This window comes from Chrysochloris asiatica, unplaced genomic scaffold, assembly GCF_000296735.1.
Source record: "Chrysochloris asiatica unplaced genomic scaffold, ChrAsi1.0 scaffold00021, whole genome shotgun sequence".
Classification (NCBI taxonomy): Eukaryota; Metazoa; Chordata; class Mammalia; order Afrosoricida; family Chrysochloridae; genus Chrysochloris; species Chrysochloris asiatica.
Window position 1 is genome coordinate 11,092,420 of NW_006408539.1, and position 26,912 is coordinate 11,119,331.

At 42.0% G+C, this 26,912-nt stretch overlaps 1 protein-coding gene across 4 annotated transcripts in view; it reads left to right on the forward strand.

Moving 5' to 3' along the window:
- Positions 1 to 26,912, forward strand: part of NEDD4L (neural precursor cell expressed, developmentally down-regulated 4-like, E3 ubiquitin protein ligase) — a 272,916-nt gene that overhangs the window by 95,299 nt on the left and 150,705 nt on the right. For 3 of the 4 annotated variants that reach the window (XM_006837521.1, XM_006837523.1, XM_006837520.1), the window contains exons 2-4: positions 8,735 to 8,816; positions 11,725 to 11,763; positions 15,496 to 15,549. The gene's annotated coding sequence lies outside the window, so the exon portion shown is untranslated. Of the gene's footprint in view, positions 1 to 8,734; positions 8,817 to 11,724; positions 11,764 to 15,495; positions 15,550 to 26,912 lie in introns of those variants that run through there. The other variant, XM_006837519.1, reaches the window with a different exon arrangement.

Sequence of the window (26,912 nt, forward strand, 5' to 3'; positions counted from 1 at the left end):
TCTTGAATGACTATCTTCTTGTATTTCATGATGTGAGGAAATTTTTTTCCAACAACTCTTAAACAATATTCTCTATGTTTTTTTTTTTTTTTTTTGGTCTCTTCCTCTTCTGGAATTCCTATCACACATAGTTATTCTTATGGATAGTGACCCACATAAATTGTAGCCTTTCTTCAGATTTTTTGTTTCCTGATAGTTTCAGTAGAAGAAGAATATTGAGAGCTTTTTCTTCAAGCTCAGTAATTCAGCTTACCATTGATTCAGTTCTGTTTTGTTGCCCTTTCTGTGTATTGTCTATTTTGGAAGTCTCAATGTTAATCTTCTGGTTTTCTAACTGCTGATTTTGTGTGCTTCCCCAATTGTTTTTCCCTTCAATTATTTTGTCAGTTTGTTTCCTGAAATGTTACGTTGTTTTGTATGTTTTTCTTGATTTGATCTGTAGTTATCTCAATCTTTCAATCGCTGAAGTTGCCTATTAGCGTTCTTTTAAATTCTTTATCAGCTACCACTTTTTTTTAACCTCTTTATTTTGGTGACTTATTTGCGATACTCTGTCTCATTTCTTTGTGTCAGTTGAAATGGTCTGTTTTCTTCAAGATAGTGTGGTGTCGTATTTATACTCACCACCTGTGCCTTGGTGGATGTGGTAGAGACCAGAAGTGTGACTGCAGTTTGTGCTCTGTTCAGTGTTTAACGTAGTTCCTGGCAGTTCCACACACCTCTAGAAGCAGGGGCACTATGCCAGGCACCGGACGCCAGGCAGAGCAGAGACTGCACAGGACGGGGTGCCACAGACTGCTGGGTTGGTGAGAGGAGGGATTGGTCTCTCCCTCAGCTACTAGGAGGGCCTTGGGAACAGGGGAGACTGGCACCCATTTGTCACCAGCCTCCAGCCATGTCCTGTGCCCGTTGGCCAGTGGGTAAACAAGTGATTGCAAAAGCTCAAATGGCCATACGGCTGCACACCAACTTACAGTCGCCCATTTTTCTTCTTTCTTGCTGATCTTCTTCAGATTCCTTTTCCAGTCAGCATTCAGTCCATCTCTGTGTCCTATGCTCTGAAGCTCAGGGTTCCAGGATCATTGTCTGTGTTTGTTTTGCTTGGTCTCCCATGTCTTTGTTGCCGAGGGCCAGCTCAGTGTATCTGTTTACGCTGCCATCTTGCCTCAGACCACCCGGACCACATCTTTTAGGGTTCAGAGCCCCACCCTATCACTGGACTGTTACCTACATCCTTCCCTCTGTGTAGAAAACTGTCATCCGCTCCCCAGAGCCCCACAGGGGACCTCACTAACTCCTCTCTGGCAATGGTGCCCACATGCACCAGTGTATAGAAGTTACCTGGGATGCTTTTTAAAGTAATTTCAGATTCACAGGCCCCAATCATGATATGGGCTGGGTTTGAGCCACTGCTTGGAGCCAAGGTCAAGAATTATTGCTGCCAAGCATTGTATTGCTAGGTGCTAGGTATATATCACAATTATCACTCTATTTCTCTGTGCACCATTTGACTAGGACAGAGATCGTGTGTGTCATTCATGTCCAGTGCCTGACATATAGTAGGCCCTCAGTAAATTGGATGTCGTGTGAGTCCTCACATCACTTGGTTGTCTCCTTGGGGAGACAGAAAGGAAGAATGTTGTGTCTTCACGGAGCAGAGAAATGGAAAGGTTTGCGGACTTGGATTTTCCTTATAATGCACAGCTTCCCACAAAGCTTTCAATTTCTTGGAAAGGAATATTAATGCTAATCTTAAGTTGCACTGAATGCCAACCATGATTTCAGTAACTGGTTGCCAAGAGTGAATTCTGGCCGACTTTATTGTCAGTGGGATTCCCAGTTGGATCAGCTCCTCCCAGGTTCCATGGGCTTCCACACTGTATGAATAACGGGGAAGTACACTGTCCTTTGTACGTTGTGGTGGACCACCACACAGTGTCTTCTATGACACCATTGGTGTCAAATCTAATTCACAGTTGCAGCAGAAGTAGAGAGTCCCAAAGAGCAACCAAGAACCTCATAACTCTTCTAGAGAAATGGAACAGAATGGCAATTGTGTGGCTATGATTTATGGGCACTTTTCCTGTGTATTTAGTGCTATGCTAGGAATTTGTATTGGTATGTGATTTTATCTGGTCCTTACTATAACCTTCTGAGGTAGGAATTGTCACCCCTATTTCATTGGTGAGTAGTCCAAGGCTCAGAGTAGTTACATAACTATCCTGTGTACAGTTGGCAAATCTGAGATTGAGTCACCAATAAAAGAGGTGAAGGCGTCAAATGGAGATGCTCCGGAGAGGTGTAGGTGATCTGTTGCTTTTCCCCCTCCATGCCCAGCCTTTCTGTTTCATTTCTTACTATAAAAGTATTATGTATTCAAGGTTATAGAATATATGCATACATATGAGAGGGCTCCACAAAGCTGGTAGAAAAATGCAATTCAAAGGTAATGGAATTTTTCCACAAACTCTTTTGAAGCACTCTGATATATTCCAAGAGATAAAGCCTCCTGCCTGTTAGAGACAAGGAGCTCTGGTAGCATAGTGGTTATGAATCGGTCTGCAAACCACAGGGTCAGCGGATCGAAACTATCAGCTGTTCCATGGGAGAAGATGAGGCTTTCTACTCCCGTAAAGATTTACAGCCTCAGAAACCCTGTATAGGGTTGCTATGAGTCAGAACCGACGCCACAGCACACAACAACACAACAACAACCTCTTAAAGACAGAGTAGGAACCTAATGGCCAGCCCAACTGCACCCCAACATCTGGCACTTGAATCAACAATTCCCAGAAACTGAACCCAGTGCGCCTTCTGAGTCCTAGAGCAGTGCTAGACCACCACAGTTGGTGCAAATGAAGAATGTGTGCCACCAGTCAGAATTAAACCTAAGGAAGATGATCCAAAAACCCAATAAAGAAGGAGAAAGAACAGAAAACCAGGGAGCTCTTACTCACGAGTGAGACGCCCACTTCTCCGCCTCTCAGAAGTGTACTATTCAGAGCTTAATAAACCTAGCTTGTTACTTGCTGCTTTTTGTCTATGTGTGCTGTTTGTGCCAACCTCAAGTGGGTCTTGCTAGACCTACGGAAGTCAAGTTACTGAACCCTAACACTACCCTGTTTCACTCCTCACCTGAGGAATTGCTGATATATTTCTTGTGGTCTTTTCTAATATTTCTGGGAGGTAAGTCGTTTATATAACCAACCATAACCCAAGGCTGAACACTAGCTTATATTTGTCAAGACAGCGTGACTGATATGGAAAGAGACTCAGCTGACCTCTTATAGCAAAAGTTTGGAATGTGAGGAGAGTCTGAGAGGTAAAGCTTCAAAGGGCATGGAGTTCTTTCTAGAAGTGCTATGTTTATCAGCATGTGAACTCAGTGTATGAAGGCCTCTTGGAATTGCACTCTTCATTAACCACTCCTACAGAGCAAACATCTCGTTTATAAATGAGGCCATCAGGGACTAAAACAACACGAGCATTTGAAAACACGCTGGGCTGAGAGTTGCTGTCCCTCAGCCTTGCCCCCTACACGTGCACACACTCGTGCACACACACCCACCTACCCACTTTTTGTCTTGATTGATATCTGGACGGTGATAATTTGGTTAGAAATTGGTAAAAAGTGTAGGGAAGTATCAAGCCTGTAATAATCAAGTGATTTCTCGCATTCAGAACTATGAACTTCACCCTTCAGTGTATTTTGGAGAAAGCCTCTTGGAAGAGACTAGTTCTTAATCCCCCTTCTTCCAATATTTTAGGGAGTCTCAGTGCCTGTTTACATAAAATGGGCTAGACAATTATTGTAAATGATAACAAGTGGATAATATTTGACCCAAGAATCAGAGTATTTTAACTAGAAGAGACAATATATATAATTCAATGGCTTTAGAACTTTGATTGTTAAAGAATCCTGTTCAGAACTCTTTGAACATGGAGGACCAGTAGATAAAACCATTCAAGGTAGAAATAGTAGCCTGTAGTTACCCTGAAATCATTCTTTGAAACTAAGGCTCCTTAGAGTATGCAGTCTGAAAACCACTGATTCAGTTCATTCCCATTATTTTGGAGATAAGAAAATTGAGGCCCCACCTTTTAAAGTGACTTGTTGAGGGATGCCTGGCTGGTTGTTCTGAGTGCTGAGAAGTAGGTAAAGTTTCCAGGTATGACCTTCCTCAAAGTCCTAGATATTAACCTAATTTGTTTGCTTTGGTTACTTATTTTTCATCCAGACTCTACAACAGCAAAGGTTAAAAAAATCATAATAGTACTAATCCTAACTTTTTGCCTGCAGGGCAGAATTTTAGGAACTTCTGTCCCTTAGAAATTCTTCCCTTCCTGCTCTGTTGGTAGAAAGCCAGGAGCATGTTATAGAGCAAGGCCTAAGTCTGGGTCTGGAATAAGTGTGCCTACATCCCATCCCCTCGGTCACTGAAAAGTCACTTCTGGACTCACGGCGACCCTATGCACAGTGGAACAAGCACAGCCCAGTCCTACACCAGCCCATGAGCAGTTGCAGGTTGGACCGCTGTGATCCTTAGTTTTCAGAAGTAAATCACCTCATCATTTTTCCTAGACTGTCTTGGTGTGGAAATCCCACTGAAATTTTGTTCAGCATTGTAGTGACACCCAAGCTCCCACTAACAGAAGGGTAGTAGCCACACATGAGGTGTATTGACCAGGAATCAAATCCAGGTCTCTGGCACACAAGGCAAGAATTTTACCACTGTCCCCACCATCTGGTCTCTAACTTTGGAGAAGCTGTTTGTTTCTCATTTGGGAAATGTGTCAGCTTCCTAAGATTGTGGTAAAGATCAAATGAGAGAGACTGTTAATGAGCACTAGGTGTGGGCAGAATATGATGACTGCTTCAGTAGTTATGGTTATGGTGTTATGCTGGCAGGGGAGGTGAGGCTGGTATTCTGGCCTGGTATATTGTGGTATGGAGATGGTACTGATATTCTAGGCTGGTGTGTATTGTGCTGGAGAATGATGCTGGTGTTCTGGCCTGGCGTATTTTGATAGCGGTAGGCTGGTGTTCTGGCCAGGCTCATTGTTCAGGCTGTTGGGGTATCGTCCTGCTCCTTTTCAGATGTTTGCTGCCCCCTCCCCTGTCTCAAGCTTTAGCTCTAACATCCACCAAGCTAAGATGGAGAAATGCCCTCCTTTCCACTCAGTAGTGCCAGTCATAAATGTCCATTTATGACTTTTGTTGATCTGGTTTTGAATAAGCATGTACTCACTTGTTCCCCCCCGCCCCCCCCCCCCAACACACACACACACACACACCCGCTCACTGGCGTAAGTCCCAGTGCTGTAGGGGAGGTACAGGAAATGTTTGGTTTGAATGGTGTCATCAGCCTCTCGGTGCCCCCTCCCGTCTGAGTGGCACTGTGCTGTCCTTTAACCAGCCCATCATGTGGCCCTCTTTGACCAGCCTGTTCTATGACCTGAACAGCCCCCTCCCCGCTTTGAGCAACACCTGCTGTTTGTTAACCAGCCCCATGCGCCTTGGCCTACTGTTCTTAGGTTCATTCTCTTACAGGAAGTTTCTTGGTCAGTATCTCCTGTAAACACTCTGGTACTTGCCCAGGTGAGCACAAACATGCTTCTTCCTCATTACAGCTAGAAGACAGACTGTTCCGGGTTTAGGAGCCCCTGCCTGAGCCCCCAGTGGCACGTACCATGTAATGTTAACTACTCAGGGTAAATAAATGACCAGTAGAAGGCTATAGATGCTCTAGTGAAGTGAATATTTTCCTCCAACACCATAACTCAAATGCATCATGGGCTGCCAAAAGAACCAACAGATCCGTGTTGGAAGGAGTGCGGCAGAGTGCTCCTTGGTGGCCAAGATGGCCAAACTTCGTCTCTCTTACTTCGGATATATTGTCAGGAGGGACATGATACCATGTTTAGCAAGGTGGAGGGTCAGAGAAAAAGAGGAAGAACCCCAGCGAGATGGATTGACAAGTGACAGCATCAATGGGCTCAAGCGTGGCAACAATTGTGAGGTTGGCCTTGGATCGGGCAGCATTTCGTTCTGCTGTGCATAAGGTCGCTATGAGTCAGAACCGACTCAATGGCACCTAACAACAAGTGAAGTGAATGCTTAGCTCTTTATTGCAGTTATATAATCGCCAGCAGTCATGCTCACTGAATGAAGGACGTACATGAAGAGACAGCATTCCTCAGAGCTCATGGTGCTCTGTGTAATGTGGGAGCGTGTGCGTATCCCCACACACCTCCGTGGTGTACTCATAGATAAGAGATAACAGGCCTTGAGCTTTTTGTAGCAATAGCTTGGTGGCTAGAAATAGAACATTAAATTTGCTTCGGTAGCTAAAAGCGATTCTTTTCAAGTATTATCTAGAACACTGATTCTCAGAATGCCTCCTGGCACGGGAGCACCAGCTTCAGGGGGACCTTGTTGGACGTAGGAATTCTGGGGCCTCACCCCAAGTGGTTCTAAACTTTGAGAAAGTCTGAGGTCAGCTGACCTAGAAAGTGAGTCCTAATTCATTCCCCAGACCACGTGCCTCAGTAAGGACGATGTAGAGCTAGCCTAATTGGTTAGGTGCAATTCTTGACTCATCTTCCCTCTGAGACTAAGGGTATCTAATTGAGACTACCCAGCTTCATCTATTAGATGTTCTTTACCTACAAGGAAGCCTTATCATTTCAGGATAACAGGTAAGGGAGGGAGTAATGAATACCTTCTTCTAAGCCAGAATGTTGAAAATATTAATGGAAGTATTTAACAGAGCAAATTATGTCGTTGTTTGTTTTTGCATGTGCATTTAAGGAGATGCTTGGCCTCTTTTATTGAGATGCAGGTAGCATAGTGGTTATGAATCGGGCTGCAGACTCCGCAAGGTCAGCAGTTCGAAACTACCAGCTGTTCTGCAGGAGAAAGATGAGACGTTCTGCTCCTGTAAAGATTTACAGCCTCGGAAACCTTGTGCAGGGTCGCTCTGAGTCGGAACCAACTCCACGGCACACAGCCACCACCACCAGTGAATGACAGCAATTTTTGGAATGTTCTTGACACTTGCTGTTGTTGTTGAGTGCCGTCAAGTCGATTCCGACCCATAGCGACCCTGTATAGGGTTTCCAAGGAACAGCTGGTGAACTTGAACCACCGACCTCACAGTTCAAACGGCTTTGCAGTCTCGCGCATTAACCCACAGTGCCACACCAGGACTCCCCATATTATTGCTTTCTGGAAAACCTGTGATCATTTATCTCTGATAGTGAAGTATTGAGATGTTTGTATCATCTTTAGAAAAGGCATCTTTTGCATCTTTGACAATTTGTTAGATGAGAAAGTCAAGTTTAATATTATTGTGTTTATTTTTCCTCATTCATACTACTGGGTGTTTTCCCTTATTGTTCTTTGTAAGTGTTTCGTAAGTAGTATTTCGGAATTGGGGATATCTGTCATTATGTACACTTATCTTGGTGTGGCACTGTGGGTTAATGTGCTGGGCTGCAAAGTCTTTTTGAACCACAAGGTCAGCGATTCAAGCTCACCAGCCACTCCTTGGAATCCCTACGCAGGATTGCTATGAGTCGGAACTGCCTCCATGGTACACCAAGACGACCAACCATGAGAATTGAATGCATACAACCAACCCCTTTCTGTGCTTTCAAGATCTCAAGTATGACATAAAAGAAATTCTCATAGACTCTCATTCTGATCAAGACTAAATTTGAGCTATCCCAGTGTTAGCAATACTGTTGTTGTTAAGTGCCATTGAGTTCGTTCCTGCTCATAGTGACTCTATAGGGTTTTTGAGGAGCAGCTGGTGGATTTGAATTGCCAACCTTGTGGTTTCACAGTCCAGTGCTGATCCTATAGCGATACTAGAAAGTGAAAATGAACTTCAACTCTTAGCACATAGTTTACTGATGTGGTGCTGCAGAAGAGCAATGGATGCAGGGTCAGTGGTTCAAACCCACCAGTTGCTCTTCAGAAACCCTTGCTGTGAGTCAGAAGCATCTTGACAGCACTTACCACCACCCAGTACTCTTCTTACTTAAAAGCTTTCAGTTTCCCAAGGAAATAATTATCAAAGGATATGTGATGTATACTAGGAACTCTGGGATTTGTAGTCAGGAAATCTGAAATTTGATACAGGTCAACTGAACTCTAGTATTTAGGGCAAATTTCTCTTGACCTTTGGGCTTTTAATTTTTGCTTTTGGGTGTTTATCTCTCGGCTGGCAGATGTTGTTTTACATGATGAGTCTTTTATCTTTACTAGAAGCAAAAAAGCTTTTTTTTTTGTTTTTTTTTTAATTAAAAGCATAAAAATGGGAATCAAACTGCCAGTTAAAATTTAAGATACATTTTGCTAATCTAAATTTTGCTAAATTCTGTATGCCATTTAATAATCTTGTAATCTTTGCAGAGGCTGTGTTTAGAATAAAAAGAAACTCTGATAAATTCCAATTAATTACAGAGAGTATTTTTAGGCAACTTATTTAAATTAGAATGTGGATTTCATGATTTTTGTTTTTCAGAGAAGTAATTATTGACTCAGATAGAAAAATTGGTTTTCTCAGTATTTTATTTAATTGGCCTGCTGAAAATGCTTATTGTTCAGTGCCGTTTTTACAAACTGGGACATTTACACTGATATTGTCTTATAGGTTTGGTGACTTTCTTCTTTATGGTTTTAAAATGAAAAGTACAATTCTGCTAAACTTGAACTTTTCTCTTACAGCGACCCGTATGTGAAACTTTCATTGTATGTAGCAGATGAGAATAGAGAGCTTGCTTTGGTGCAGACAAAAACAATTAAAAAGGTATGTGTCCATCCATAATTAAACTCAGTTTAAGTCAAAAAAAAATTCTCTATATCTAGTTGTATTATAATGTGTTTTGACTTTGTAAAAGTTTTTGTTATAAGATGTCAATGCGACAAGTTCATGGACAAATGGAATGAAAAGTTAATGGGATTTTTCTACAAACATCTTGAAAGCCCCTTTATATTTTCATTTTAAACAACCTTCTAGTCTTAATTCTGCAAATTCTCTGTTGACCAAAACATTGCCTTATTAACCCAAGATGTTAATGTGGGTTTTAGTTAAATGATGGTAAAAATGCTGTTCACAGAAGAGGAAGTCTTATGACAAGCATTCGTTTTTTGTCTTTCTGCAATGGTTAAAACAAAACCAGGATTTCACCTTGTTGGCCTGTTATTTCCCACAAAATTCAGAAATTGTGAAATAATTTTTCATGAAGGGGATAGCGGGGGAAACTAGTAGACATAAAAGGGATGATTAAACTTGAGACTCCCCATGTGGCGCTGCAGGATCAGCACTGGACTGTGAACCACAAGGTCGGCAGTTCAAACCCACCAGCTGCTCCTCAGAAACTCTTTACACAGGGTCGCTGTGAGTCGAGATCGATTCAACGGCACTGAACAACAACAAACTTGAGACAAATATGAGCAAAGGAAGCAAAATACTTGCTTTACTGTCTGAAAACATAAAATATATTAAAATAAGATACACATGTATGTGCATATCTTTTATAGGTTTTATGTACATGATTTCAGTAAATATGGTTTTCTGTAATTATATGTCAGTGATCTAGCACCATTCCTAATGTGTTTGTAAATAAAATGTTTACCTCATATTTGGTGTGTAGAAGATGCATGTTTTCTATCAGAATATTATTGCTCTCTATCCTTTTGCATTTTATATTCCCCACCACCATATTTGGGGGTTGGCAGACAGGAATGGGTAGTCAGACAAGACACTGTCTGCCAACATTTTCTGAAGAGCATGGTGACTTTAAAAATATCATAATTCTCCTGCTGATGATCAGATGCCGTGTATCTAAGACCGGGTTGTTTTGTGCAAGGTAGAATGATTGCCGTGTGGCCCCCACCTGGCACTGGGTCTGGCATTTTGATTAGTGGGGAGGATTCCTGTGGAGGACCGAGCCATTGTTCCCAGGCTAGGCGCTGTCATCTGTTCGCTATCAGTAGGGAGGGAGACAGCCAGCCTTGCTGGGAAGGCTAGCCGGGGGTCCTGGTTGCCCGATGAACCGGAACAGAAAACTACAGCTTGCGATTTGGGAGATTGCCGTTTATTGTCTCCCAAAGGGAGTTCCTCCTCCGCCTTCCCTTTCCACAGTGGAGGTTGTAGCTCCATAGCTGAGGCTGCTCTTGTTCTGCCAAAGGCAGCCGCCTGCCAGCTTCCTGGTTAGTATTATTTCTGTGCAGTTGTTGGATTTTACGAACCACTTTCATCCTCATCTCTTTGTGGCCATGTGACTGGTCCTTCATTTGTTTTGTGGTCTCCTTCACTAGCCTGTCATCTACCTTTGTCTTTCTGCGTGTATATGAAGCTGGTCTCAGAACTGTGCATCTCAGGTGGTTTCTCTTTCCCTCCCGCCCACCCCCTTCGTTTCCATCCCGACTTCCATTCACATCTCCAATATGAAGCCCTGTTATTTGGGGTTTGGATTCAGTGTTGAGTTGTGGGTGGAGAACATGCTGACTTTTAAATGCCAGTTTAGTGTTGGATGCTTTCTATGCTTTGTATTTTTATGGTGCTTTATGCTAATTTTTTTTTTTTTCTTTTTTAATTTCCTCTGAACTGGTATGTTAAAGGATAATAGGTTGATAAAGCTAAATGTCATTCTGACCAAAAAAGCTCTGTAGCTGCTGGTGAGGTTGGGATTTTTCAATGTCAAATTTAATACAGTTTTAATTTATTAATCATTTTAAAAGATGTGCTATGTAGTATATCAATATGCATGGAGTTTGCATGTACAAACAAGTATCTTTTCTTTCATAGTAGCTGTTTCATCTTAATTGTAAAAGATGGTTGGCAGTATATCTTTTGTCCATGCTGAGGACAAAAGATATATCTATTTATATATTTAAAGGAGCTCTGGTAGCGTAGTGGTTACGAATCGGGCTGTGAACCTTAAGGTCAGTGGTTCGAAACTACCAGCCGCTCTGCGGGAGAAAGAGGAGGCTTTCTACTCCCATAAGGATTTACACCCTCGGAAACCCTGTACAGGGTCGCTATGGGTCGGAACCCACTCGACGGCACTTAACAACAACAACAATTTATATATTTAAATAGATTTATAAAGACATGGATGGATGGGTGTATAGAGAAAAGTTTGAAAATTAAGTAAACAATTTTGACCAAGTTAGCAGGAAAAAAAAATCCCTTTATTACTATTTGATTATCCAAGTTGTTCTTCATGAAATGTTCTTCAGATTTCAGTGTTTGTCTAAATAATGACCAGTTTCATCCTTCCCCCACCTACTCTATTGCTATTCAAAACAGATCCCTAAGGAGTTAGAGGGAAGTTGACAAAGTTCACTTCCTTCTTGATAGAATAACATATCACTGTTCATTTCTTGAAGGATATTTTTATATTTGCATGATGATCCCTCTGTAGGTTCCTGATGTTTTTTTTCCCATCTGGTGATGCCTGCAATTTATGGTTTCTTATCTGTTTGTGAATCATCTGTTTCATAAACACACGCCCTCCCTATCTAGGATTGTTTACGGGGCAATATCAAATGGTTGACTAAATATTTCTTTGATGGTCATGTTGGAAATCTCCTAGCTATCTATTTAATCAAGAAAATCGTTAGAGCAAACATGCAGACTCCTAATTGTGCTAGGAATGAACGATTGATGTTGTAAAGCTATAATATTAACAATAAGATTTCCCTTCCAGACGCTGAACCCCAAGTGGAATGAAGAATTTTATTTTAGAGTAAGTTTTTTTTTGTTGTTGCTGTTTTGGTTTCTTTTTTTATTGGTAATTAGATTGATATGTTATTATGATAGATTTATATATAAGGAAAGCTTTTGAAATATTTCAGAGAAATTATTTTTGTAAGAAAAATGGTCAGGTAACATCTCAGTGTGTCCCAAATTTTGAAAGACTATGAGTAAACTAGAAACCTAACCTGTTGGCATTGAGTGGTTGCAACTCATAATGAGTCCACAGGGCAGAGAATTGTCCCAGAGGATTTGACAGGAATCCTAGTGTGGCACTGCAGGATAAAGCAGGGTTGGTTTGAACTGCAAGGTTGACTGTTCAAATTCACTGGCCGCCCTTCAGAAACCCCACACAGGGTCACTGTAAGTCTGACCCGACCCAAAGGCACTTAACGGCAACATACCTTTAAGGAAGCTGCCTGCCACATCGTTTTCTCTCATATCCGCCGGTGGGTTCAAACCGCTGATCTTTCAGTTAGGAACTGAACACTTAACCACTGTACCACCAGAGTTCCTTATACTATGAATAAAAACCCAGAACCTATTGCCATGTTTCTGATTCCAACTCATAGCGAACCTGTTCACAAAATCTGGACTTGTTTTATTTAGAGTTGTTTTTAGGAAGGAAACCAAAGAAAGTTACCCCCTAAACTGCCATTTTTCATCTTTCAATCCAAATTTTCCTTTAAAAAATTAAGATAACATATAATTAAATCAGTTATTCCAAGGACACATGAGGTGTGGATCTTTTTAGACTTAGACTAAAACAGTAGAGGCAGCTTGAGTCAAAAAGAATTGTTAAAAATCACCAATTATATTCCAATTAGCAAAGATATATATATATATATATATTTAATTCACATGTATGTGTGTACTACATCTGTTTAAATATTCCAGACTTAGATAAGATTTTCTTAAGCTTTTATATTTTTAATGTCTAGAACAGCTCTATGTAGAAACTATGGAATTCTGAAAATTAACGATGAGGTTTTGCTTAGTGAATTTCTATGGTTGTTGATTTCTAAAATTTATTTATTTATGTGCTAAATTTTTAGAAATAGTTAACTGATTAGCTATTTAATTGAAAGAAAGGACTTGCTAGTTTTCTCCACCCCAGATGAAAAAAAAAAATACTTCCCTTGTCTGCTGTGACTCTGGAAATGCTGCCAGTTAGGCTTTCTGACCAATGCAGGGTCCCCAGGACCAATACTGCCATTCAGCTGCCATGAATAGTTAGGTTCCGGTTTCTTCCATTCTATTACAGTTGAGGTATATGTGCTCTAAACGTGGATTACTTTACACAATGTCTGCTTTCTATCACATTCAGAGCTAAAATAGGGCAACGGCGTTTTAATACATTGGTGAAAGCCAAACCCTATAAGTCCTCTATCAGATGCATCTTAAACTACTTCTTTAAAGGACCTGGTGTGGTGATATAAGATTAGCACTGGACTGCTAACCTCAAGGTTGGCAGTTCAAACCTAGCAGCTGTTCCTCAGAAACCCTAAGGAGTCATCTTGAAAGATTATCTCAAAGGATGATCATCACAGAAGCTTTTAATGAAGAAGTTTTAAGATAATTGACAATAGTGTTGTAGAGAAAAAGACCAGAGAAGCTATGAAAGTTGGAACCAACTCAACAGCACTTAACAGCAAAGGACTGAAAAGCAGACCCTTGACCCTTAGTTAACTCTCAAATGGTGTTTCCCATTTGTAAACCCTAGAATTACTTAATATTCCCTTTAGTTTAACACTTTAGCCACAATTATGTAAATTTTAGTACATCCAAAATTGTGTTCAGCTTATCTTAGGTATAAACATATTTAAGGTCTGGTTTTATTGGCTCTTTAAAAAAAATAATAAATCATTCCACAAATTTTTATTGAGTGCCTGCTATAAGTCACAGCCTGCTATGACATCGGGGTGTGCTGGTCAGCAAACAGCATAAACTGATAAAGGAGCCCTGGTGTGGCACTGTAGGATAAGTACTGGCCTATTAACCAAAAGGCTAGGTGGTTCAAACCCACCAGCCACTCCCTGGAAACCTTACAGAGGGTCACTGTGAGTCAGAACTGACTCGATGGCACCTAACAACAAGTTGATCGACACCAAGCTGTCCGTCCATAGTGTACTCTAGCACTAGGCAAAGGGCAGACCAAGGAGCCACAAGCACAAGTCATGCTTGCTGCATTGTGACCATCAACTGTGATTCCATTCTATTGTCCACTCTGAAGCAGTGCCAGAAGATATATTTGGCACTTAGGCCTGGTGTCCCTGTAGACCTGCGTTGTATCTTGACAATTGACAACCTCTATAGCCTACCAAAAGCCCACCTGAGTCCTCTCATTCTCTCTGGCGGCCTTATCTCTCACACAGGTGAGCTAGGTTTGTTTCTAGGGCATTCACCAGCCATCCATAAGTAGACTGAATCCTGCAGAGGAGAACAGTGTTCCTCCACAGGGTTTTCAGTGGCTCCGTTTTTTCACAAGTAGATCTCCGGGCCTTTCCTTCAAGGTGCCTCTGGGTAGACTCCTAACTTCCTATCTCTTGGTTTGTACCAACCAGGAACTCCTTCAAGGATTGACTTTGATGTAAATGATAACACCTAGCACTGGGTCTCACATGTGGCTGGTACTTACTAAACAATACTTGAGTCTGAGTGATAAGGGCTGTTTTGCTGAACTTTTGCAAAAGAGAAAAGAAAAAGCAAATCAACCTGGAAAGCCCCATAATTCGAGCATTGTGACGTTGGCACTGTGATGCTCAACGTGGGAACATCTTTTATTTTCTTCTCTCTCTAATGGTCAGAACTTGCCCTTTTTGAAGACAAGCAGACCATACCTAGCCCAGGTCCTGTGGCTGTCCTCCCGATAAGCTTTGGGATGTTGTCCAAATTCCTTACTTCTTCTGGTCTCAGCTCTTCCTCATTTGTAAAATGGGGTTTCATATCATACATAGGATTGCTGTGAGGTTTACACGAGATGATGGATGTTTAATATTTAACAAAGTGTGGTGCTGTAGGATAAACACTTGACACGAGGTTGGTTTGAACCACAAGGTCGGAAGTTCGAATACACCAGCTGCTCCTGAGAAACCCTATACAGAGTCGCTATGAGTCGGAACTGACCTAACAACAACAACAGCAAAAGCAATACTTAATAAGAATACAAGGAGCTGCTACTCCTGCTCTTATGTGTTTACTTATCGTTCTTCAGATCAGTGCTATTAAACCTAACCTATTTCCTCAGGTGTCCTGGTTAAGCATTAGACAGCTAACCAACAGGTTCATAGTTTGAACACAGCAGCTCCATGGAAAAAAGACTTTGCCATTTACTTCTGGAAAGATTATTGTCAAAAGGCACTTCTCTGTCACATGGGGTCACTATGGCATCCACTCACAGCAGATCTTGGTGATGACATGGTTTTGTCTGTAGATGTAGGGTGTCAGTTTATAGAGGAAGTTTGGAAACTGTCAGAAATGAAGCTAAGAGCCTTTGGGGCGGGGGAGGTGGGATAGGTTCAACTATTAGGAATTAAATCATATAGAAATGAAGAATGGGAAATCTGATTTGGTAAAGATAGTCATTCCAGAAGATTATGGTAATCATTCTAATGACTGTTGAGTCAGGTGCATTAGTAAAACCTTGTGTTCTATTTTTCTGTCTCTTATTTCATCCTTTGAATGATTTTCATTCATTTTGAAAATCTGTCTGTGTCCTTTATAGGTAAACCCATCTAATCATAGACTCCTTTTTGAAGTATTTGACGAAAACAGATTGGTAAGTAGATCCTGATCTTTGAACTTTGCTTCTTTTTTGTTTTTAATCGAATTTTTAAAACCTCTTTAAAAGCATTTCATTGATCATACTTCTGATAGTGTATCTGCCCAAAGAGATGATTGTTTTCGTCCCACTATTAGCTTAACAACAATAAACTTTAAGTTCATAATTCTAACAGATGTTTTTGTGCTGCTAGGATAGAGAATGTGTCTGTGTGTGTGTGTTGCTTTCCCAGTAAATGTGAAAGCCACCGTGATAGTATCAAGTCATCTGCTTTAGCTCTAGTGTTGGGAATACAGAACGGTAGGCTAAACTGTAAAGAGGACATGTAAACAAACCTTGCTGTTTTAAAATATAAACCAGACATCCACTGCTATCCTCCACTGAATCGAGAACTTGGTGGCAATTCTCTTTGGGGAAACAAAAATGTAATTAGCAGTAGATGGCAAAAAGTGAATCTATATTTAGCTGGGAAAATTAAGCTGTGTTTTAAAAAGTAGTACCTTCTCAAGGGAGACCCTTAGAAAGTACCTTTAAAGAACCAAAGATATGCCTGAGGCATGCAACAAGGCTAGACTAACTTCCTGACTGACTCAGTGTTTGGGCGTGTGTGTGCATGTGTGTGTGTGTCTATATATACATACACACATGCATGCACACAGTGGTAGTCAAAAAGTTCATCTACCCACAGGCTTGTTCCAAACAAAGTATGTTTAAACATGTCTGCAACTAGTGTATGATTGCAGACAAGTTCTCTCAGAAATCCGCTTTTCTTAGCCTTCAAAAACAGATCCAGTGAAAACAGTGGCTTCCAAGGGGATCTTCCAGGCCAGTGAAATTGGATGCAGAAAGATTAGCTTAGAAGGTTATGGTGACTGTTTTTTGGGGATCCCAAAGGAGTCATTTTGAAAGATTATCTCAAAGGATGGTGATCACAGAGGCTTTTAATGAAGAAGTTTTTACATAATTGAAGACGGCATTGTTGAGAAAAAAAAGACCAGGGAAGTTGCACCAAGGAATTATTTTCCATCCTGACATTGCTCTTTCTTTGAGGGTAGGGGGAGGACTGTCCGATGAAGATTTTGTTGGGAATGTTACCTCATCTACCCTTCAACCCTGATCTGTCCCCTTCAGACTTCTTTTTGTCCTAAAGTCAAAACACATTGAAAGGGAACATGATCTGTGTCCCTCAAGGATTCCAGAACAGCTGTTTGAACATGGTATCAATGGGAATGTGCAGAATTCTTTGGGGAAGGGCTAGAGAAATGGAAACACTGTCTGCAGTAGAGTATAGACCTAGATGGAGGATGTGTTTAGAAACAATAGCTTCACATTTTGATACTTAGTTTATAAATGTTTCTTTGATTTTGTAACAGTAGTTCTTGACTTGGTCTTGTGCATATGCACACATAGACATATACACATGCACCACTCCTATAACTCACATTTCCTTTTTAAAATGAAATTTCAGAAGTAAATCTGACATAAAACATTTTGTCTTAATTAACTAGACTGTATACATTAAGCCTGTGTTTTGGTTATGAAAAGCAACATCGTGTGACTTGTAAGCAGTTTTTCTTCAGTGTGGTATTATAACGTGTTCTGTCTGTTATCTTCAAATTTACCTTCTGGCAGTTATTTATGTTGTTTGGTGGAAGGAGCATTCTCATGGCTCCTCCTTTCAGCAGATTTCAACTGAAGCCTCCAGTTTTTGAATAGCTTTTAGTCTCACAAGTTATTCAATCTGTAGGAGGAACCTTACACAACACCTCGCTTCGCTCCCTGTCCTTGCAGATGTGAGAGCAGAAGGTGAAAACCTCCATAGAATTTCAGCATGTCAGTCATTGCAAACATGGTGCTCCAGCCCTGGAGGGCTCCTATTTCTCAACTCAGTAGCAATGCAAAGCCAGCCAGTGTCCCACATCTTGTATGCTTGAATGTTGTTACGTGGCATCAAGTCAGTTCTGACCCATAGGGAGGGACACTGTGTAGGGTTTCCGAGGAGCGGCTGGTGAGCTTGAACCACCAATCTTGCAGTTCAAACCAACCTGGCAGTTCCGCGCATTAACCCACAGCGCTACACCAAGACTTTCCATATACTTGATATTCACCTCCAAATTAGAAAGCCAGTAGATTTCAGCTTGCCATTCTGATAACTTTTCTATGAAAATATATGGATTCCTGGTGATTTTGCTGCATTAAATATGACATTTTTGTTCCTTGGGTGATATTTAATAATAGCATATTACAACATCAGTCTTCCTTACATGCATGGAGTTGATTTCCTGTTACATTGAAGGATTTTGTTGTCAGTACTCCTTTCACACCCAGCAAAGGCTGTAGGAATTAGACAGCATTTAGTAGTGTAACAAAACGTCCCTGGAGACACAAATGCACCCACAGACTCAATTTTACTCTTTGGTTTATTGAGGATGGTAACGCGAGTCAAATCTGGGGGAAAATTGCCTCTGTGTCAGATGCTTTATTTTTCTTGTCGGATGTTTTAATAATTGATTCATTTCTGCTTTTAAGAGAAATTCACAGTAACCAGAAAAAAAAGACAAAAAAAGACATTTTCCATTTGTATTACCTAAATAAGACTGTTGTTAAGATTACCTTGTCATGAGTCCCAGAATCTGCTTTCAAACTGTGAGTGCAGAACACTAAGAGACCTTGGTAGGATACAAGCTTTATCTGAAAAATCGTGTTGTGTGATGTCTGTACCTAGCTTTGCCCTAAACTATCTGAATGCAGCAACATTGTTGTTGTGGACTCATGCTGGTGTTTTCTTTGTTCTTTGTTGGGTCTTGATCCAGTTAAGACAATAGATGACTGGGACTGGTGCTTGGCAGTTTTAGCATTAAACAAACCAGTTTGCATTTCTCCCACAATGGTCATTTTTTGGCATTGGAAACACATGCCTTTAGAAAATAAGTTTCGGTGTATATAAGTGCAGGGTTAATCCTCCACACCCTTGACTGTTGACAAAGTCATGCTTTGCAAATTTTTAAATAAACTTTTTGTCACTCTTTGCAGCTCAGAAATCCCCCACCCCCTACCCACACCCCATTTTGCCCTGGTTCCTAAATAAACTCCTTTGTTAAATAACTAACGTTTCTGGATCATGAAAAATAGTAAGTTTAAAACAGCATGTTTCCAAGTGAACTTCAAAATTGATGACAGTCTTTTTGAACATGCATTTTTGCTTTTGTTTCTTAACAGATGTAGACAGATTTCATGTTTGTATTTTAACTGTGCAGACGTAGTAAGATTCCACATTTGTATCTTAACTGCGATGGTATAGCTCACTTATTAATAGGAAATTGTCAACTCCAGAGAGCTTATCTTGTGGTGTATGGGATTTAAATGAAAAATCTCAGCCCTACACAAATCACATATACAACTTGTTCAGTTTCCTTTTGTTGTTGTTGTTGGCATTATGGGAGTGTGTGTTTTTGTTCCAACTAGGCTACATTTTTCTGGTGCATCTATGCCTGACAACCTTATTTAACAAGGGGGCTTGAAAAAGTTCATGGGAAAATTCCGTTATCTTTCCATTCTATTTTTCCACAAACTTTTTGAAGCCTCCTCATACATTAGCACACATATACACACACGCACATGTATCTTTTAAATGAAAAATGTCCGCATAGTGGCAGGAGGTGGAATGTTGGCTTGACTGTGTTGTAAGTTGTATCCCTCTCCTCCCCCAACTGCCTATTTTGTTCCTTGTAGATCATGGTCTAATTATTTAGCATTCAAGGGGCACACATTCTGTGGGGTGTGTAATCGTATTTATAGTATGTTTTATTAGTTTGCATTCCATCGTGATAGTGTGGTGATGTCATAAATAACAGAGAGACATAACATCCGACACTGTGAAAGCAATGTCCTACAGCCAAGTGTCTGTCTTGTCATCGAGTGCGGTGGGTGAGGGGGTCGGAGATGGGAACCATGGCTGCGTGTGCTGGTGTGCGAGCCCCCTCACACACGTAGGGAGAGGGAGAGCGTGTGTCAGCACTCTGCTTCGTTGAGAAAAGCGGTGGGCCGTGATTCGATGTGCTGGAGATTTATAGCAGCCTGGCTCGCACTGTTTGCTACCCTGGTCAGCTGTGAGAGCTCCCTGCTGGGGCCAACTCCTGTCTGATGGAAAAGCAGCAGCTGAGAAGGTACGGTTCCATGAGAGTGAGAGTGAGCGAGAGGCGGGAGGGCTGGCTGAGCCCACAGGCTGGCATTGGAGGGGGAGCGCGTGGTCATGTGGTCCTAACCATCCTACCCTCTGTCCCTGGGTGGAGGCGAGTGCCCTGCTCGTAGCCAATCATGCCTGGAATGCCACTGGACACTTGGGTTATTTCTGCTATCTGTCGTGCTCACTTGCGGCCGTGCTAACGGTTTGGCAGATGGGAAACTTTTTCTTGGAGTTGATGTCTCTGGGTTCTGGCTTCTGGCAGGGCTGGGACTGCTGTGGTCGCTCCCCCTCTCCCTCTCTGCCCCCCTGTCCACCATGGCCCATCGCCTTCGGTTTCATTTTGGCTCTGGTCGGAGCAACACAGCCCCCGAATCCGAGATCCTCGACCGGGAGCGGGAAGACGACTTCTTCATGGCGTTCCACACGCTGCCCCGTAGGAGCGGCCCTCACTCGTTTGCCCAAAATGGTGGAGGGAAGTATGGCGGTGGCGGCGGCGGCGTTGGCGGTGGCCTGCAGGGAGGCGTGGGCTCTCTCAAGCGGAGCACGTCCATGTTCATCCCTCAGCTGCTGAACAACATCGAGGCCCGTCCCACCAGGAGCTCGTCCGTGCAGATCTCTCTCCAGCGCAAAGCTGTGAATGGCCACATGGACGACTGTGGGCCTCCCGACTCTCTGGGTGACAGGGAAGACCTGACTGTCCCCATGAGAAGGTGTTCGTCTCAGAGCAGCTCTCAGGACATCTCGGAACGAGAGAGCCCAGAGAGCTCTCCTCCCAGGGCACCGGGGGATTTCGGTCAGCGGGTCAATGGGGCCGGTTGTGGTGGCCGCCGAGTGTTCAGTGCTGCTCCTTCAGACATCCAAGAGGACCTGGAGTCCCCGGCAGCCCAGATGGTGGATGGCCACGAAACCCCTCCAGGAATGAATATAAGTGGGCTCAGGATCCAACACCGGGCTTCCAGTGCAGACATGCGCCAGGTGAGGCTGATGCCTCTGGGATCTGAGGGACAGAAGGGCCCTCCCACCCCCGAGGCCAGGCGCTGGTCCCTGCAGCACGTTCCAGATGCTTCTGGGAGCTCCGGGAAGCGGTGCTTTGTCTTCCAGTTGCAGCAGTCCCAACAAGGTGCCCTGGGCCTGGGTGGGGACTACAACTTTGGTTTCACTGGCACAAAGGGTGACCGGTTGGTGCGGTACCCCCGCATTCGGTTGGAGAGGAGTACCTCGTATCCCATCCAGCCCAGAACTGAGCAGACAAGCCTGACTGAAGACAACCAGGGCCCATTGGAGGGGCCTCGCTGCTGCAGCCTGGGCCCTGAGATTCACAGGGCGAATTCCATCGAGCGGACTCCACAGGGTCAAGGCTGTATGTTTAAAATCAGGCAAGATAAAAATGCAGGGCAGCAGCATTTCCGAATTCTTGTGACTCGGGGATCAGAAGAAGCCCACCAAAATCCCGAGGAGAACAATGTCAAAAGTCCCGGTTCCAGAATAGCAAACGGCTCGGTAAGTGTGTTTACATGTGGAAGTCGTTCAGAAGGCACTGACTCAGCCCCGATGAGCTTACCCTGCGCTCCGGGAGTCTCCCTACATCAGAGCAGCGTAACTTAACTTTGGGCTGCATTCCGGGGCGATGATTTGTGGTCCATGAAGCTAGCTAACATTTCAGACAAAATCTTTGCTTTAGATACTCAGAAGTCCAGAGCTCTGTCTTTAAAAACACAAACGCCTTCTGGAGAAAGAATTTTCAACATGTGATATTTTCAGTCAGTCCGCTGAAAGTCAGCAGCCAGTGCCCCAACCTTTGGATGTTAGAAATGTGCTTTAAAAGCTGCTTGCAAAACTGGCCCATGGCAACACTCGCCTTTAAAAATACTCACTTATCATGCAGGCTCCAGAATCTAGCAAAGTGCTTGAGTGTATTGTAGTGTCTGAGAAATGAAACTAATGTGTGTCAGGGTGGACTGATTCGTCCTATTGCTCTTTGTATTTGGGGATCAGCCTTTGGTATGCCATTTACTTTGCTCTTTTTGTCCCATTAAGTCATAACGAGCAAGAGTAATCTCACTTGGTAGACAGGGAGATTGTGTTTTTGGAAACCAGTCGCTTTATGGACCAAGGCTGTGATGTGGACCCGTTACTGGTCAGATCGCATGGCCGTGCAACTTAACACGGCCCACTTGAGTCTCTAAGCCAGCAATGCTGGATATAGAATGGTAAGTGCCCCGTCTCCAGCTGTGGAAACAGACGTCCTAGAACAGAGTTTGGCCTTTTCTGCTCACGGGTTCTTGCTCTCTCCCCCTTTAGTGAAATAGAGTACAGAAAGACAGCTGCTTAACACCACCAGCTGATGACTCTGCAGCTTTCGTAGTTTGTCGTGGGATGAAGAGTTTAATCAGTTAGGTTTCGCTAACTGATGGTCAGTAGCCAGGGGGGTGCTCTCTTAAAATCTCTGTAAAGAATGTAAGTTCCATATAGGTTTGAGTTGGACTTGCCTTGAATTTCATGTGATCTAAGGATGTGAGTACGAACTATCTAGGGACCTTTTTGTTTGGGTTTTACATGTGAATTATAACTCTTCAAAGTGGATAGCTGAGGGTGAGTCTGAAATTATGTTGTCTTTTATTGCTTCGTGCTCAGAATCATTTTTTGCCATTCAAGTAAACTTCGTTAGTGTATCATTGGTTTTTACTGTTTGAAGAGAATTGTTGTTAAGTGCCGTAGAGTCAGTTCCGACCCATAGCGACCCTGAGCAGGGTTTCCGAGGCTGTCAATCTTTACAGGAGCAGAAAGCCTCATCTTTCTCTGCGGAGCCGCTGGTAGTTTCGAACTGCTGACCTTGTGGTTCGCAGTCCGATTCATAACCACTACGCTACCAGAGCTCCTAATTTAAGAGAATTAGATGATGCTAAATGCAAATACTGTGTTCTTCTACACATATTCTTCTTAATGTTAGCTTTTATTTTTTTAAGTCCATATGCCTTTGTTATTTTTAAATGATCCCTAACCTTTTTATTAAGAAATGCCTCAGTGCTTTGTCTGAGCCAGTATAATTTATTATATAGTAATTCACACCTGAGTAGAATTTGGATGTTATAAAAAACCCTTTGGATGAATTTTTACTCAGAGTGACTCTGTAGGACACTGTTGAACAGGACCATAGCATTTTCCTGGCTAATAGCTTTACAGAACCACACTGCCACGCCATCTCTCTCAGTCCTGGTGTTCATCCTATAGAAACTTACCCTTAGGATAGTGAAAGTATCCAACAAAGTATCCTTAGACCATGATAGGCTGTATTGGGCAAAACAGGTCCAAGCTAAACTCGGACCATCCACTACATAAGTATCAGTAAGTACAATTCATTTCCTGAAGTTTTAACAATGATTCAATCATGTTAGTAAAAATGTACGTTATTTTGCAGCACAGATGTCGAGAACAAATGGATTTATATAATTAAAATCCCATGGGCTTGAAGTTTCTCATGTCATTAGAATATACATTTTTGTTGTTCTTAAGTGCTGGCGAGTTGAGACCTGACTCATAGCAACCCTGTGTATGGGGTTTCCAAGGAGCAGCTGCTGGGTTTGAACTGATGACCTTGTAGTTCACAGTCCAGTGCTGATCCTACAACACCGCACCAGGACTCCTTAGAATACACATAGAACATTAGAAAAGAAAATGTTTGTCTGTACTTTACTTTCAAGGATGCTTCCAATCGACAAAGTCTATTGTGGGGGAACCATAACAACAAATTTGACAGGACAGTTCCATGCTGAACATGAAATTGAAAATTTTGGACTAAGAGCGGTTCTTGGAGAATACGTTCCATCTAGTAAACAGTAGTATTCATTTTCAAATCTGTATTTTTGTACACATGCAGAAATTAGTAAATAGGTAGTAACAAGCTGATTTCAAAAAACAAAACAAAACCAAAAACACACAAAACAACGGGATGCAAAGCCGCACAGTCGGCACCGATGACCAGCTTTGTCCGTGTTTCATATGGGCAGGGTGCTGAGTGTAAGTGGCAGCTGCTGAGCCCTTTTTTATCTTGAGGGAAAGCATTCACTTGGGCGTCTACTGTCTGGCTCTCACCAGCTTTCTTGATGTTTCAAATATCTGTTGGTTTGGTCAGAGGGCATTTCATTAATAGTGTACATGAAAATTCACTCAGATTGACTCCTGTCTGATTCTTGAATGATGTCTCTAATGTCTTCCTTGATTTGGGACTACCACTCAGGATTCTTTTTACAAAGGTGCTCAAATTTCATAGGCTCTGCCTTGAACCTTATTACAAGGTTAAATTGTTAGTACTTTATCTGCCTGTGCCTTCCAAACATCCTGCGATGACTAAATCTAAAATGCAACATGACTCCAAAAAATGTTAGCCAGCTAGATTCAGATGAAAAATAAAGGGAAACTCTCACAGTTATACGTTTTCAGCTAGATCTAGAATTGGTTCTTACTGTCTTCTACTGCAATGACTTACCATATTCTAGAGCTCTTAGACCATACTGGGGTAAAATTCAGTCATTTAATGAATAGCTCAGTTGTTTTCGTAATTAGTGTTTGGGTTATTTCGTTCAATTATGATCCTCTGAACTGAATTTGAGTTATTCTGAGAAAGTTGAGTTTTTAGTGGTATTTATAACCCCTTTCCACATGACTTTGTATATGGTAACTGTTATTCTCTGCATTCGACAAGCCTGGGGAGCCAGCTTTTTAATCTCATTAATGTCATTAAACGTTTGTTGAAGTCCACTGTGTATATAACATTACACTAGCTGCTTGCAAAGTTTCAGGGACAATCTCAATTTCTTGCTGATACAGAAATGGTAACATAAACAGGGAGGAGGCCCCATAGGAGGGAGAAGCACCAGTTCTAACACTGACTCCATTTACTAGTAGGGAAGGGACAGTTTGTTCTGATTTTCCATTACGGGATCTCTGATATTTTCCCTCTGCCGACTCAGTGGGCATATACTTTTCAAAAGTAGTGTAATAATCCTTTGTGATTAAAATGTGATTTTACCGAACAGCCAAGGCATGTGCGTATTATTTTTATTTGGGATTATAGTATACATTTCTTTTGGAGAAGATTTTACTTTACAGAAAATTTGAGCTAGTAGTAATCGTTGACATTTTGAACCAAACAAATCCCAAAACCAACTCTATGACTTTCAAGTATAAATCAATCTGTTGTTTGCTTTTTAAAAAGCAACAACATATAATGGATAAGAAAGAAAAAGGTATTGCTTTCACTGCCTTGGTTTCCTGTTGGGAGCCTACAAACTTTTTTCCCCTTGAATACAGTCATCTCTTTTAATGTGGCCACTTGCAGTTCACAGTCCAGTTGGTATGAGACCAACTCGATGGCATGGAACAGCGGCGGTGCACACGGTAGGGTTGGTTCCGTGTGTGTGTGTGTGTGTGTGTGTGTGTGTGTGTGTGTTGACAAACCCACATCATGTAAAGCGTGATGATGGTTCATGTTTCTACAGCACTTCTCAGTTTGTCTAGTGCTTTAATTGACTTCACAAAATGTGTACAACGTCCCCATCACGGAAGTGTCATCGTCTTTGACCTTTCAAACTACAAAGGGAGATATCGTGTTACTTCGCAGTTTCAGATGAAGGTACTCTTCTAATTGTCATTAGGTATTATACCGATTATTTATACTTTGATGTCATTTCCTGTATATATAAAGGCAGTTTGAAATTTTACACACACCCAGTGAACCCTTGTGGCACAATATTTAAGCAATCAGTTGCCAACCCAAAGGTTAGGGCTTCAAGCCCACTCAGTAACTCCATAGGAGAATGACTAAAACACCCTACGAGGTAGCTCTCCTCTTTAACACACGGGTTAGCATGAGTTGTTGTAAACTCGAAGGCACCCACTGAATACTCATATGTCTAGTTATAAACTGCACATTAATCTTAATGCTTCCTCTTAGTTGGCATTTTTGCTGAAAAATTCGGAGATGAAAGCCCCACCTAGTTTGTGGCCACACTAACCTTATGGAGAGAGGACGTGGCTTTGGGGACCCACAGCCTTGGCAGACAGTTTCTGCCTTTGGGTCCCTGGGTCACCAGGCTTCAGCAAAAATGCCTCCTTGTCTTCTGTAAAAAGTGAGGAGGAAACTCTGCAGCTTGCAGGGGGGTGCTGAGGTTTAAATGAGGCATGGATGTAGGAGCCCCTGACAACTGCCATGTCGGTTCTTCCCTCGGAAGGTAGTGGGGGGTAACTGTGAACCGCCTGGCTTTGAGCATCCGTGGTGTCAGACACAGGCTGTGAATCCATGACTTATATGGATGTTTAATCACTAGCTTTAATGCCTGTTCTGCTGTTAATTTCGTCTTTCTGAATCGTCAATCACCTTTGGCTAATCAGTAATTCAGAGCTCTAGTGTACCACCCAGGGATGATGTCGTCCATGGAAGGAATTGGATAGATTCGGTATGTGTGCATAAAAAATGATTTAATTATATTTGCTCTGTTGGATTTTGAAACTTTGAAACATTTATTTTGGCTGGCGTTTTAGACATGCAATATTTTTACTGTATCATTTTGCCCTGATGTTTCCAGTGGTGAAGTTTACTTTTCTTCATTATAGGCTGAGGCTTTCGAGAAGCCATATAACGTTGTCTGTGTAAACTTTGTACATGTGGGCTTTATAATTGAAGGTAGCTTTCAGGACTGTGTCTTAGATATACTACCCTTTAGAGGGATTCGTGTAAATTCTCTAGTTGCTATTGGCTAATTGTACTAGTTCCTGGGCTTTGAACTAAATCTCTAATTTTATAATATGTGCATGTTAGTAAGAGTCCTGGTAAGGCGCTGTAGGTTAAGCACTAAACTGCTGACCACAAGATTGGCAGTTCAAATCTACCAGCCATTCCTTGGAAACCGTATACACAGTTGCTATGAGTCGGACCTGACTCGATAGCACTTAACAACATGTTAATAAGAAAATGATTGTCTCTACATAGAGATTCACAGTACAAGAAGACATACATTCCATGTAAGAATTATCTTACTCTTTAAATTTTGAATATTTCTCTATATTTGATGATGTACAACTAATGGATTTCTCCATCCATCCATCCATCCATCCATCCATCCATCCATCCATCCATCCATCCATCCGTGATGTGTAGTGAATTATTTAATGTCTC